The 14,804-nt window shown below is 44.8% G+C and overlaps 1 pseudogene; it reads left to right on the top strand.

Moving 5' to 3' along the window:
• Positions 1-11,248: 11,248 nt before the first annotated feature.
• Positions 11,249-11,365, top strand: LOC136337098 (small nucleolar RNA SNORA31; annotated as a pseudogene).
• The last annotated feature ends 3,439 nt before the right edge of the window (positions 11,366-14,804 follow it).

The following is a 14,804-nucleotide window of genomic DNA, read 5'->3' as shown; positions in this document are numbered from 1 at the left end:
GCAGGAGGCCAGGAGCAAACAGGTCTGGGCAGAGGCAGAATGTGCGGGCAGGGTAGGAGGTGCGTGCCCTTGACCCGAGGCTCTGGCCTGAGAGGTATCTGGGCCCTGAACCCCTCTCCCACCCTTCCTAGCTGCAGAGAGGGCAGCCCGGACCCCAGAAGGCCCCGGCACTGCAGTGTCCTGCAGGAAACCCACCCAGCCAAGGCCTTGTGCCATGGGCAGAGTGATGATCTAAGGAGGAGTCAAGCAGGCTGTAGAGCAAGATGGAAAATCACCACAGCACTCCTGCACCTGAGGCTGCACCTGGGGTGAGGGCCCGGTGCCATGATCCACTCAGGCCCCAGGCTCCCGCTGCACTGGGGAGGGGCTGGCCTCTGGGCTTGGCAGGGCAGACTTGGGAGGAGCCCACCGCCTTCGAGGGGAGGGGCGTGGTACCCTGGCCTTTGGTGGTTCTCTTTGTTTTTGTGACCTGGGAACTGTCCTGACGATGGGCTTAGTGGGTGTGTTGGGTGGGGACTGGGAGGCCATTAGGAAATGAGAACAGACAGACCTGCTTTCTGCATTTCAAGAAGGTCCAACAACCCTCCAAAATGTAGGCTGAGAACCTGGAAAGGGGGGGGGGGCTGTGTTGGTTTAAAGAAACCAAGAAGCATTCCACAAGCACACCAGAATTTTAAATTTAAGTCACAATTAAAGCTCAGATGCAGATATTGTAAAGGTCAACTAATACTGTTGAATATGCTACTTTGTTGGGCCTGGGGCCTGGAGGGAGAGTCCCTGGGGGCCCTGCTGTGTGCTGACATGTTCCTGGTTAGTAAGGACCCCCAGCAGGCTGACATGCAAAACAAGATCGAAATGCTCCTGATTGATGTTCATCCTCAGAGTCTCCCGGAAAGCCAGGCTAGAGCAGGTTTCTGGAAGTCCTGGAAATGTAGGCATTTTCCATTCGGTCGGTCTCCAGAACAGAGGCCACGTGTCCCCCACCCCCGTGCCACAAGAAGATTAGAAGGAGCCAGGTGTCAGTCAGGAGGAGTGTCCTCTGGACACTTGGCTGGGAGCCTAGCAGCCTGGGTGCCAGGCCCAGGAAGGCCTCCCCGCCCTGTGGGGCCAGGCAGGAGGAAGGAAGTCATGCAAGATAGGATTTCCCCATCTCAAGGCCGGCAGTCTTCCTGGCCCCAGTCACCTGATAAGCAAGCTGGTTTGTTAGATGACCTGTAGTTTTCTATAGGTGACAAAAGACATCGGGATATTGTGAAATTCCTCCCATACAAATAGACTTCAAGAGGCCACTCCTTCCACAAAGATATGAAGAGAAGGTGGAGGAGCTCTGGACGTTTGGTAGGGGCTGTCTCTCCTCAGGGATGCCTGGTCTGGTCCAGAGCTACACGGAGGAGCTTGGCGGCACAGTTTCCCACCTCTCCTCTTCTCTCTCCTCCCCCCTAGGGCTCCTCCACCTCCCTCCCTGCTGGCCTTGACTCACAGAGCCCTGGCACAGCCTTCTGGCCTTCCTCCATCTGCTCCACCCCATCCCCAGCACACCACAGTGAGGAGCCCCTGGGAAGGCGAGCCAGGGGCCTCATCGTTCTATGCCAGCGTCCGGCTGAGCCAGGACCACCAGGGCTTTTGAGGACTCTGCAGGCCCTGGGAGGGGAGAGGAGTGGGAGCCACCTGAGCCTAGGGTCCCCTTGGAGCTCCAGGAAACAGTTTTGGTTTATGGGAGGGGTGCAAGCAGCTTGCTTGCTGATGCCATCTCTTGTGCTTCTCCAGGAAATGCCCTAAGGGCTAGGGACCCTCATGGGGAAAAGCTGAGGCCGTGCTTGTCATGAGCAAGTGAGTGACAGAGGACCCAGGAAAGAGCCTGTTCACCCAGAAAGGAGCGGGAAGTTGGTTCCCTGGCTGAACTGCAAGTCTGGTGCTGGCTACATGGGGCTACACCAGCTCAGCCCTGTTGGGGGCAAGGGCTTTTTAACTGCAGGCTGGCTTCTGCCTTGACTCCACTATTTGGATGAAATTGTTTTCAGGAAATCATATTTTTCACGGTCAAGATACTTTAGAAACTTGAAAGCATTTAAGAGCCATTCTGGAGAGCTGCATCATACTGCTGACAGAGAGTAGACACTGTTCTTTTTAGCAGTTAAATACATTATATTGTTTAATTCTCATAGAATCCCTTTGAGGTCACTCATATCATTTATCCCTAGGCTGTGGATCGAGAATCCAGTGAGTCTCTCTGCGGGAGAATTCTAGTATCAATAGATAGAAGCCTAGGGATACAAGTGCCCAAGCCCCCTTTTCCCCACCTCCCTAGCAGTGCCTCTGTCACCTGGGTCACCTAGAGGCCCAGTTAGAATTGGAGCAAATACAGGGCTGGGACTTTGGTGCTGGGGGTGCAGTCATTAGGAACTACTGGCCATGACCTTTCTAGCAGGATCTGCCCCACGCCCAGTTTTGCTGTGTTATCTCATGTCCAGGTACTGGTCACATGGATAAAGGGGTCCATGTGACCATTTATTCCCCTCACCTTGTAAAAGGGAGGCCTAGGACTGGGGTTTTTCAGAAATGAGAAATCAGCTGTGAGCACCTGCAGCCCTCCCTGCTTTAGAAGAAACTGCATAGCACCCTGTTTTACAATGACTTTGGTTTTTAAGAACACTGAGGGGAAAAGAACAGATGGGATCTCCACATAGTTTGTGACAGGAAAGGAGTGTGCCATGCATATTACAGGTGGGGTCCTCAGAGGCACCTTCTCACCAATCATGGAGGCGCTGGCCCCGGGGTGCCTCTTCCAATCAGGAAGGCGGCCTGGAGGCTGCTTTTGCACAAGATGCCTCCATGCCCAGTCTGCTTCTACGAATGGGCAGGCCCCCACCCTGCTGGACGCAGACAGGATGTTAAGATGCCACAGATATCTCGGTGACAACAAACTGGGAGGAGAGATTGTAAGAGAGGTAAGGGCCAAAATTCTTAGTCCCTGGAGAGAACTAGACCATGTTGCCTTGTTCATCACCATGTCCCCACACCCAAAACAGGGTCCATCTTGTGGGAGGGGCTCCAAAATATTTGCCGATCAATGAAAAGAACTAAGAGAACTTTTCTTACAGTGACAGGAGGTGGTGCCACAGCATGGCCCCTGCACAACGTTCCCGGGATCCCTCCTGCAGCATGTTTTCTCAGCACAGAGAAGCTTGGGGCCTGCTCCAGGTCACCCCGCAACGGTGGATCTCTGCAGCCGCTCTGTTAGGATCTATCCGGATCAATAAGCTACTTTTTTGGGCAAGGTGATTTTGTTTCAGACTATACTTGCCATCATTTAAGAAATATGAGCATGGCCATCTTCACAGAAGCTTTTCTTTTTTTTTTTTTTTTTTTTTTTAAATTTTATTTATTTATTTATTCATTTTAGAGAGGAGAGGGGAGAGGGAGGGAGAGACAGAGAGAGAAGAGACAGAGAGAGAGAGAGAAGTGGGGGAGGAGCTGGAAGCATCAACTCCCATATGTGCCTTGACCAGGCAAGCCCAGGGTTTCGAACCGGTAACCTCAGCATTTCCAGGTTGACGCTTTATCCACTGCGCCACCACAGGTCAGGCTTTTCTTTTCTTTTTTAAAATGTTTATTTTTATTGATCTTTAGAGAGAGAAAGGGAGAGAGCAGGAGGGATACTGCGAATTGAACCGGCGACCTCTGCGAGTCAATGCTCCAACCAACCAAGCTATCTGGCCAGGGCCAAAGTAGCTTTCCTGGGTTTTTTTGCCTTACTTCCCAGTGAGACCATATATAAGGTCCCCGAAATATGTACTCGCCCGGCCCCTGGAGGTTCTCCAAGCAGTGTGGCCCTGAAGCAGGCAAACAGGGCCCTGCTGGTAGTTAATCCACAAGACAGCTGGACTCAGTTGATAACCAAGTTGCTGCTCTCAGTCGCTCTCCCTGGAAAACCCCAGCTGGGCCGGGCACTCTGAGGCTGTTAGCAGGGGCTCCCCCTAGTTCATCCCTATTCTGCCCAGGAAAACCAGGTCTTTCCTGTCCCTTTGCTTCTCCTCACCGTCATTCTGGCGCCCAGAGGAGGCTCAATCACTGCGATTCCTGGTAAAACCTACGTGACTGAGTTAACTTCGCGGTTAACTTCACATTTTGCAGTAAGGCCAGATGTTGATTTCTGTGCAAAGGATGCAAATAATCTTCTTGTAGTAACTGCTCAAAAGAGACATCAATCGCTTCAGCAAAATTTCTGCAACACCACTCGCTATCTGGGACAACAGCACATTCCTGTCTCCTCCTGTATAGTTCCCTGGGTCCCTTTCACGTCCCTCTGGGTCTGGGAGGAACCTCTCCTTGAGAGGGGGGTCTGCAGAAAGTCCTGGGGAATCTGCTCTGAGCCCTCACGAGGGGAACCCCAGGATGAGGTTGCTACAAACTGGGCTGCTGAGAGGTGTTATTGTTGGACATTTGCATTTTTTGTCCCCTTGACTGGTTTTAAGAGTTAAGGATGAGGTCAAAAAAGCACAGATGATATGAACCTAATGCACAGGGGTCACTTCCTGAAAAAAACAGCCCTGCTTGACTCCTCAGCACAATGGTACGCTCCCACTGACCAAAAGAGGAAGAGGGGTGGGATGAGCCCCTGATACACTTGACCATGACCATGCCACCTGCAGTTACCTCTCACAGTGTTCCCTAACCAGCAGCAAACACCAGACCTGACTGAGGACGGCCCTCAAAGCACCGCCCAGAGCAGCATCCTGGGAGCCTCTGGCTCAATAAATCAAGGCTGAGGGCCAGGTAGGTATACTTCAAAAAATTTCCCTGGTGGTTCTGATGTGAAATATTGGCTAAGAACTGCTAATCTAGTAAATTTCAGTTTAAAAGGTTTCACTGCTTACCTTTGTGGGATGTGGGCATAGAGAGCGGTATTGCAGAGAACTTCAAACCACACTGAGCTCAGTGATTTCCTTGTTGCGTCAAGGGGTCAGGAGGCAAATTGAGCTTTTTGTAACCCAGGGACCTTGTTGAGTCAGAAGCAAGCACCAGCCCCTGAGGGCGTGCTTTCTGTTAAAGCAAAGGAGAGGTGGGGTCCCAGGGCTAGATGTGAGGCCACTCAAACCTGCAGTCAGGTGGATCGCAGGTGAGCAGGGTGGGATGCTAGGCAGGGAACTTTGTAGCCTGCTTTCCCCTTTTGAAGACACTTGGTCTGTGTGTGGCTGGATGATGGCTTTGACCCAGGAATGTGAAGGCACTTCATGCATGTGCAGTTTGAACCCCCTAAGCTAGGGCTTGTTTGTGACCCAAAACTAAGGAAAATAAACGCCCCACACAGGGTCTGAACAAGGGACCTTGGCCAGTAGATGACCAGTTGAGTAAGGCTCCTGTCCAGGTAACGCTACAGAGGGGTGTGGGAACACCTCAAAACTGAGCAGGAATATCCAAATCTTCACTTTGGCATTTTATTGGGAAAATTTGGACCTATTTGTTCATAAAAGGGTTGAAACTTTAATCAGATTTTTAAGAGTCTATGCTTTTCAGTATAGGTTTTTAGAATTCAGGACTTAATTTTGGTCTGATTCCATAGGTTAATATCTGATATATTTATTTATTTATTTATTTATTTATTTATTTATTTATTTATTTTTTGTATTTTTCTGAAGTTGGAAATGGGGAGACAGTCAGACAGACTCCCGCATGCGCCCGACTGGGATCCACTGGCACATCCACCAGGGGGCGATGCTCTGCTCATCTGGGGCGTTGCTCTGTTGCAACCAGGGCCATTCTAGCACCTGAGGCAGAGGCCATGGAGCCATCCTCAGTGCCCGGGCCAACTTTGCTCCAATGGAGCCTTGGCTGGGGGAGGGGAAGAGAGAGACAGAGAGGAAGGAGATGGGGAGGGGTGGAGAAGCAGATGGGCGCTTCTCCTGTGTGCCCTGGCCGGGAATTGAACCCAGAACTCCTGCATGCCAGGCGATGCTCTACCACTGAGCCAACCGGCCAGGGCCAATATCTGATGTATTTTTAAAAATTGGAAAATACATTAAAATATAAGAAATGGGAAAAATTGTTCATAAACAGTGTAAACATTTTGGATTATCTTTTCAGAATTTCCTCATGCATTTAAAAATATAGACTTTTATGTCCTGGCTAGTGGCACTGTGGATCTCTAGAGCATTGTCCTGGAGCACTGAGGTTACCAGTTCAATCCTGGGGTTGCCAGTTTGAGGCCTGGTCAGGGCACGTAGGAGAAGCAATCAGTGGGTACACAACTAGGTGGAACAATGAGTTGATGCTTCTCTCTCTCTCTTCCTTCCCCCATTCCCTTCATCTCTCAATAAATAAAAAGTTAATTAATTTAATTAAATAAAAATTTAGCCTGACTGTTGGTGGCACAGTGCATTGAGCATTGACCTAGAACATTGAGGTCCCCAGTTCAAAGCCCAAGGTTACTGGCTTGAGCCCGAGGTCACCAGTTGAGCGTGGGATCTCTGGTCTGATCCCTGGTCAAGGCACTTATGAGAAGTAATCAGTGCACAACTAAGTGGAGTAAAAAGTTGCTGCTTCTCTCTCAATCTTTTTCTTTCTCTTTCTCTCTCTCAAAAATTTTTTTTTTGAAATTAAGAAATAGACTATTAGTGAACTAATATTGATACTTTATTAGGAACTGAAATCAGTAGTTTATATTAGGGGTTCACCATTTGTATTGCACATTTCTATGGACTTTGACAAATGCATAGTGTCCTGTATCCACTGTCACAGTATCAAACAAGAGTTTCCCTACCCTGTGCTTCACTAGCCATTACCCCATTCACCGTGGTTCCAAACTTCTGGCAACCACCAATCAGTCTTACTGTCTCTATAGTCTTACCTTTTCCAGAGGGTCTTATAATTGGAATCAAACTGTATGTAGCCTTTCCAGACTGGCTTCTTTCACTTACAATACAAGTTTATGGTTCTTCCATGTTTTTGTGTGACCCGACAGCTCATTCTTTTGTAGCACTTGAGTAAGAGTACATTGTCAGTATATTTCAGTTTGTTTTTATTCACTTACTGAAGTACATCTTGATTGCTTCCAGGCAATTATAAATAAAGCTGCTATGAACGTTGTGTGCAGGGTCTTGTGTGGGCATAAGCTGGGCCTTACAGTAAGGCTGTGTTTGCCTTTATAAGAAACCATCAAACTGTCTTTTGAAGTGGTTGTAGCATTTTGCATCCTCATCAGCATCTGGTACTGTCGATTTTTTTGACCATTCTAATAGATATGTAATGGTATCTAATTGTTTTAATTTGCTAAAGATATATTATGTTGGATATCTTTTCATTTGCTTATTTGCTGTCTGTAAATCTTCTTTGGCAAGTCTATTAAGGTCTTTGTCAATTTTAAATTTGGTGTTTTTTTCAAATTTTAAGAATTTTAAGAATTTAAAATTTTAAGTTTGAGTTTTAAGAATTTTTTAATATAAATATATTTTGGATACCAGTCCTTTATCATATATATATATATATATATATATATATATATATATATATATATTTCTTTTTTTGCATTTTTCTGAAGCTGGAAACGGGGAGAGACAGTCTAGACAGACTCCCGCATGCACCCGACCGGGATCCACCCGGCATGCCCACGAGGGGGCGATGCTCTGCCCATCTGGGGCGTCACTCTGTTGCGACCAGAGCCACTCTAGGCCTGAGGCAGAGGCCATGGAGCTATCTCCAGCGCCCGGGCCCTCGTTGCTCCAACGGAGCCTTGGCTGCGGGAGGAGAAGAGAGAGACAGAGAGGAAGGAGAGGGGGAGGGGTGGAGAAGCAGATGGGCACTTATCCTGTGTGCCCTGGCCGGGAATCGAACCTAAGACTCCTGCACGCCAGGCCGACGCTCTACCACTGAGCCAACCGGCCAGGGCTTATCATATATGTTTGCAAATATTTTCTCCCACTGTGTGGATTGTCTTTTTATTTTCTTATGTTTTTAAGAGCAAAAGTTTTCAATTAAAAAAAGTTTTAACTTATTTTAGGGAGGGGGAGTGAGAAAGAAAGAGAGAGACAGAAAGAAACATCAATTTTTTGTTCACTAATTTATGCATTTATTGGTTGATTCTTGTCTGTTCCCTGACCGGGGATCGAACCCACAACCTTGATGTATAGGGAGGGACACTCTAACAAACTGAGCTAGTGGGCCAGGGGCAGAAGTTTTCAATTTTAATAAATTCTAGTTTATCAGTTTTTTCTTTCGTGGGTTGTGCTTTTGGTGCTGTATCTAAAAGCTTATTGCTAAACCCAAGGCCTCCTAAATTTTCTCTTATTGCCTAGAAATTTTATAGTTTGGTTTTTTATATTATGATCTGTTTTGAGTTACTTTTATGTGATAGGTGATTTTTTTCATACGGTTGTTATAGAACCATTTCATAAAGACTGTTCTTGCTCCTTCAAGTCCTTACTTCCAAGATGACCAAGAAAAGAAGAAACAATGGTTGTGCCAAAAACGGCACATAGTAGAGACCACAGCCATTAGGGCCATTCCCTAAGTGAATGTCTTTGATGCCTATGTGTGTCCCAAGCTGTATGTGACACAACATTAGTGTGTGAACTGTGCCATTCACAGCAACGTAGTCAGGAATAGTTCTCCTGAGCCTGGTAGGACCAAACACTCCCATCCTAGTTTAGACCTGTGGGTGCTGCTCTACAACCTCCACCAAAGCCCATTAAGGAACTAAGTCCTTAAGGACTAAATAAAAGTTCTTTGGAAAAAAATAAAATGTAAATTGTACTTAAAAAAAAAAAAAAAAAAAAGACTAGCCTGACCAGGCGGTGGTGCAGCAGATGGAGCGTCGGACTGGGATGTGGAGGACCCAGGTTCGAGAACCCGAGGTCGCCAGCTTGAGGGCGGGCTCATCTGGTTTGATCAAGGCTCAGTCTGCTGTAGCCACCCGGCCAAGGCACATGTGAGAAAGCAATCAATAAACAACTAAAGTACTGCAGTGAAGAATCGATGCTTCTCATTTCTCTCCCTTCCTGTCTGTCTGTCCCTCTCTCTGACTTTGTCTCTGTCAGGAAAAAAAAAAAAAAAAAAAGACTATTTTTTCCCATTGAATTGCTGTTGCTCCTTTTATTTCAAAGATCAGTTGATTTTATATGTGTCAGTCAATTTCTAGGATCTCTATTGTGTTCTATTATTATTTTTATTCTTTCACTAATACCATACTGTCTTAACTACTGTAGTTTTCTATGAAGTTAGGTAGTATCAATGCTCTAGCTTTGTTCTTCAGTACTGTGTTGGCTACTCTGGGTCTTTTGCCTTTTCATATAAATGTTAGAAAGAGTTTGTCAATAGCCACAAAATAACTTGCTGGGATTTTGACTGGGATTGCACAGAACCTATAGATTAAGTTGCAAAGAATTGATATTTTGACAATATTGACTGTTTCTGTCCATAAACACGAACCATCTATTTATTTAGATCTTTAGTTTCTTACATCAGAGTTTTATAATTTTCCTCATATAGATCTCATATACAATTTTGGTGCTAATAGAAGTGGTGTTGTTTTTTTTATTTTAAATTCCAATTGTTGCCTGACCTGTGGTGGTGCAGTGGATAAAGCATCAACCTGGAACGCTGAGGCCGCCGGTTCGAAACCCTGGGTTTGCCCAGTCAAGGCACATATGGGAGTTGATGCTTCCTGCTCCTCCCCTCCCTCTCTCCCCCCTTCTCTAAAGTGAATAAATTAAAAAAAATTCCAATTGTTTATTGCTAGTATATAAAAAAGCAATTGACTTTTGAATATCAACCTGTCTCCTGCAACCTTCCTATAAACACTTATTAGTCCAGGAGTTTTTTCTCCATGCATTTTTTATATTGTTGAAGTCACAGACTTTGTAAGCAGTCTTATTTTTTTCTGAATTATGTCATAAACATTTTTAAATGTCATTTTTCTTTTAAAATATTTTAATGGCAGCAAAATATTTTGAGCTACAATTACCTAACACAGTTAACACATCCATCTTTAATTTATGCATATTCCTTATTAAAATAAGAACATAAAGAAAAAAATAAAATATGCTCATAATTCCACCTTAATAACTAAAATAATCTCCACCAGAAATAGCCACTGTTCACATTTTATTGTTTCCTCCTACTGTTTCCTTTCTACCGATGGTTCTCCTTTCTTGGGTGACAGACTGTTGACTATCTGATGAAAGCTGTGTATGAATCTCTCCCAGGAAATCAGGACATGCACTAAAGTTTGCATAGTTTCAGAGTTTTCTACAGCCCATAGCAGAAATACCCCATAAGAGGCTCGGGACATTTATCCACCAGCTTCCGTTGGCATTTACCCCATGCTGGCTGTTAGGCTCATACAGACTGGGTGCTTTCCTGATTTAGGGAGGCAGATAAATGCATAGAGCACTATAGCTGGGATGCTGCTGGCAGGAGTTGGAACTGTCTGGCAGAAGGAATGAAATGTGTATCTCAAGTGTCTGCTGCAGGAATTGCACTGTATTTTTTGTATCCTATTTTTCCCATAACATTACACTGTAAATGTTTTCATTAACTATTCCCCAAAATAGGTTTTTTAATGACTGTAGAATATTCCACAATATTGGATGCAATGTAAATTATTGCTATCTCTAAAAATTACTAACTTAGCCTGACCAGGAGGTGGCGCAGTGGATAGAGTGTCAGCTTGGGACTCTGAGGACTCAGGTTTGAAACCCTGAGGTTGCCCGCTTGAGCACGAGCTTAATGTCTAGAGCACAGGGGTACTAGCTTGAGGTTGGGATCAGAGACATGACCCCCATGGTCACTGGCTTGAGCCCAATGGTCACAGGCTTGAAGCCTAAGGTCACTGGCTGAGCAAGGGGTCACTGGCTTGGCTAGAGCCCACCAGTCAAGGCAGAGAGGAGATAAGAAAGCAATCAATGAACAACTAAGGTGCCGCAACTATGAGAAGATGCTCCTTATCTCTCTCCCTTCCTGCCTGTCCCTGTCTGTACCTCTCTTTGCTTAGAAAAAAATATTACTAACTTCTGCCTCTAAGTACATCCCTAGAAAAAATTCTAATATTCCTTCTTGTTGATTCACAATCCCAAGTTGTCTTCCAGAAAGTCAGTGTTTATCATTCCACCAGCCGAATGAGTATGTAACGTCTAACATATCTCATCATTCCTTCATATGACAAATATTTGAGTACCTGCAATATACCAAGTTCATTATGTATTATGCTTCTAATTTAAAAGTTCAGTTTAATGGAAATATGTTAGCCAGTTATTTGCATTTTAAAATTAAATCAAGATTAATCCTTTTTCGCACAAGGATGCGAAAGAAAGAATCCCTGCACTTTCTGTCTGTCTTCGTGGCAGCCCAGATTGAATAGGGGACTACATCTGCAGAAAAAGAAAAGAAAAAGAAAAAAGAAAAGAAAAAAGATTAATCCTTTTTCAAGTTTCACCTGTGTGTGGAAACACCAATGGCACCAGTCCCATCCAGTACAAATGAGGACATGAAATGTTACCGACCTTAAACATTTCAAGAGTTTTGGATCATCTATAACAATTAGGTCACTGGGGAATCACTAGAAATTTTAAAAACTTAACTCTGGGCCTGACCTGTGGTGGCACAGTGGATAAAGCATCGACCGGGAACACTGAGGTCTCTGATTCAAAACCTTGGGCTTGCCTGGTCAAGGCACATATGGAAGTTGATGCTTCCTACTCCTCTCCCCTTCTCTCTTTCTCACCCCTCTCTAAAATGAATAAAATCTTTTTAAAAAACCACAAAACTTAATTCTGTACATAAAGATTATTCTGACTATATACATTGCTCTTTTTCCCTTAACATTGTTTACGGTAATATCTTAATTCATTTACTGGCTGGATTTTCTGGGATGTAGAATAAATGGAGGTTAAATCATCCTGGGATGGTTCCTAATTTTAGTGGAAGTGCCTCCTATTCCTTCAGCATTATAATGCTTGCTTCTTTATTTTGGAAATGCAGTATCTGGTCAGAATATATTTAACTTTAGCATTTCTGACTCTAAGGGAGATCCTGAAGATCCTTTTTTTTTTTTTTTTTTTTTTTTTTACAGAGACAGAGAGAGGGATAGACAGGGACAGACAGACAGGAACGGAGAGATGAGAAGTATCAATCATTACTTTTTCGTTGCGCATTGCAACACCTTAGTTGTTCATTGATTGCTTTCTCATATGTGCCTTGACCGCGGGCCTTCAGTAGACCGAATCACCCCTTGCTCAAGCCAGCAACCTTGGGTCCAAGCTGGTGAGCTTTCTGCTCAAACCAGATGAGCCTGTGCTCAAGCTGGCGACCTCAGGGTCTCGAACCTGGGTCCTCAGAATCCCAGTCCAACGCTTTATCCACTGCGCCACCACCTGGTCAGGCATGAAGATCCTTAATAGTCATTTGGTTGTGGCAGAAATCTGAATCCTGGATTTGGGAGCCAGTGAAGGAGCCAAGTACTTGGGTTTGTGGTTCACTTATAACCCAAATGGTATAAAAGTGCTTCTTCATGAAAATGGGAACCAAGAGAAGGAAAGCCAGGTGTCCATCAAATAGCTTCACATTCATGAATGTCACTATTCAAATGTATTTACATTTCTTACTAGAAGTTTGTCAGAATGCTCTTTGGGTAAAGATATTTAAAGTTTTAAGATATTTTTCTTAGCATTTGTATGACTTTTGCAAAATCTTTTTTATCCCAGCTTGTTTTTAAAGTACCCCAAAACGGCCTGACCTGTGGTGACACAGTGTATAAAGTATTGACCTGGAACGCTGAGATCGCCGGTTCGAAACCCTGGGCTTGCCAGGTCAAGGCACATGCGAGAAGCGACTACTGTAGGTTAATCCTTTCTACTCCTCCATACCTTTCTCTCTCTCCTCTCTCTAAAATCAATAAATAAAATCTTAAAAAAAATTTAAAAAGGACAGATTTAATGTTCATATGCTTAATTTCTTCCAGTTTTCAAGCATAAACAATTTAACATACTTAAAACTATTTTAGGCCCTGGCCGGTTGGCTCAGTGGTAGAGCGTCAGCCTGGCGTGCAGGAGTCCCGGGTTCGATTCCCAACCAGGGCACACAGGAGAAGCGCCCATTTGCTTCTCCCCCCTCCCCCTCTCCTTCTTCTCTGTCTCTCTCTTCCCTTCCTGCAGCCAAGGCTCCATTGAAGCAAAGTTGGCCCAGACGCTGAGGATGGCTCCATGGCCTCTGCCTCAGGCGCTAGAGTGGCTCTGGTTGCAACAGAGCATCGCCCCCTGGTGGGCATGCTGGGTGGATCCTGGTCGGGCGCATGCGGGAGTCTGTCTGACTGCCTCCCCGTTTCCAACTTCAGAAAAATACAAAAAACAAAAAAACCCCAATAATTTTATAATAGATTAATTCACCTAGATTTTGCATTATAATTCTAAAAACATTTTTCTAGAAAGAATTTTTGTTTTCTGTCACTACAGGGTAGTTTCTTATAGAATGATTGAGTTATTTACTAGTCTCTAGTCCACAGCTCCAGAAGGCAAAGTCAGTCCAGGCTCTAAGGGTATAGAATTTCAGAGTCCTAGCCCTTCTACACAGACCCCACTTTCAAAATGATGGCCACCTCTTTGTTAGAGCCTAATGGATTTAGATGGGTAATCCCAAAACTAGTAGCCTTAAACTGGAAGACCGCTGCTTCCCTTTTAGGATACTTGACAACTCATGACTCAGCTCTGAAGAGGATGTGGTTGGTGAAGTTTCCTGTTTCTAGTGGTCACATGTTCACATGCGCCTGGTGGCTACGGAAATGGAGGGTGGGGGTAATGACTCCAGGGAGTGGTGTTTAGATCAATAACCGCACTCACCTGTGTGAGGAAACACCAACAGGACCAGTCTCATCCAGTGCAAATGAGGACACGAAATATATCGGCCTTACACACTCCCAAGAGTTTTGGATCATCTGTAACAATTAGGTCACCAGGGAATCACGCTGGAAATTTTAAAAACTTAGATTACTCTGACTATATAATTATATAGTTAGACTATATATAGACTATATATAGTTCGCTTTTTTCCATAACATTGTTTATGGTGATGTCTCTACTATAGACCAATTCCTTAAAGTGAGCTTTAAATAATAATCTTGAGGTCACATAGAAAATATATATATTCTACTTTTTTAGCCCTACCGTTTCCCAAAGGTAACTACAATTTCTGCTCTTAAAAATATTGGATCTTGTCTGACCTGTGGTGACGCAGAGGATCAAGAGTCCCCCTGGAACACTGAGGTTGCCAGTTCAAAACCCTGGGCTTGCCTGCAAGGCACATACAGGAAGCAATGAGTTGATGCTACCCATTCCTCCCTGCACCCTTCTCTCTCTCGCTTCTAAAATCAATAAGAACTTAAAAAAAAAATACTCGTTCTTACAGAGTACAGATTAAATGTGTAACTCAAAACTACTATCAGTAATACTGATCTTTTTACAATTAAAACCTCCAATGGAACTTGCAGTCCAGGTTCAGAAATATCCCATTTGAATGAATGAGGGATTATAAAATAAAGGCCTTGCCTCACATGCCAGTTTACAGTCAGAGAAAGTTTTATTTTTTAGATAGGACAGGGAGAAAGGGAGAGATAAGAAACATGAACTTGTAGTTGGGTCATTTTAGTTGTTCACTGATTGCTTCTCATATGTGCCTTCCCAGGGACCTCCAGCTGAGCCAGTGACCCCCTGCTCAGCCAGCAACTGCTAAGATCGGGCCATTGACCTTGCACCCAGGCTGGTGAGTCTATACTCAAGCCAGATGAGCTTGTGCTCAAGCCAGTGACCTCAGGATTTTGA

Source organism: Saccopteryx bilineata, chromosome 4, assembly GCF_036850765.1.
Source record: "Saccopteryx bilineata isolate mSacBil1 chromosome 4, mSacBil1_pri_phased_curated, whole genome shotgun sequence".
In the NCBI taxonomy this organism is placed as follows: domain Eukaryota; kingdom Metazoa; phylum Chordata; class Mammalia; order Chiroptera; family Emballonuridae; genus Saccopteryx; species Saccopteryx bilineata.
The sequence above is the reverse complement of the archived record's forward strand: the minus strand, read 5'-3'. Positions and strand labels throughout refer to the sequence as shown.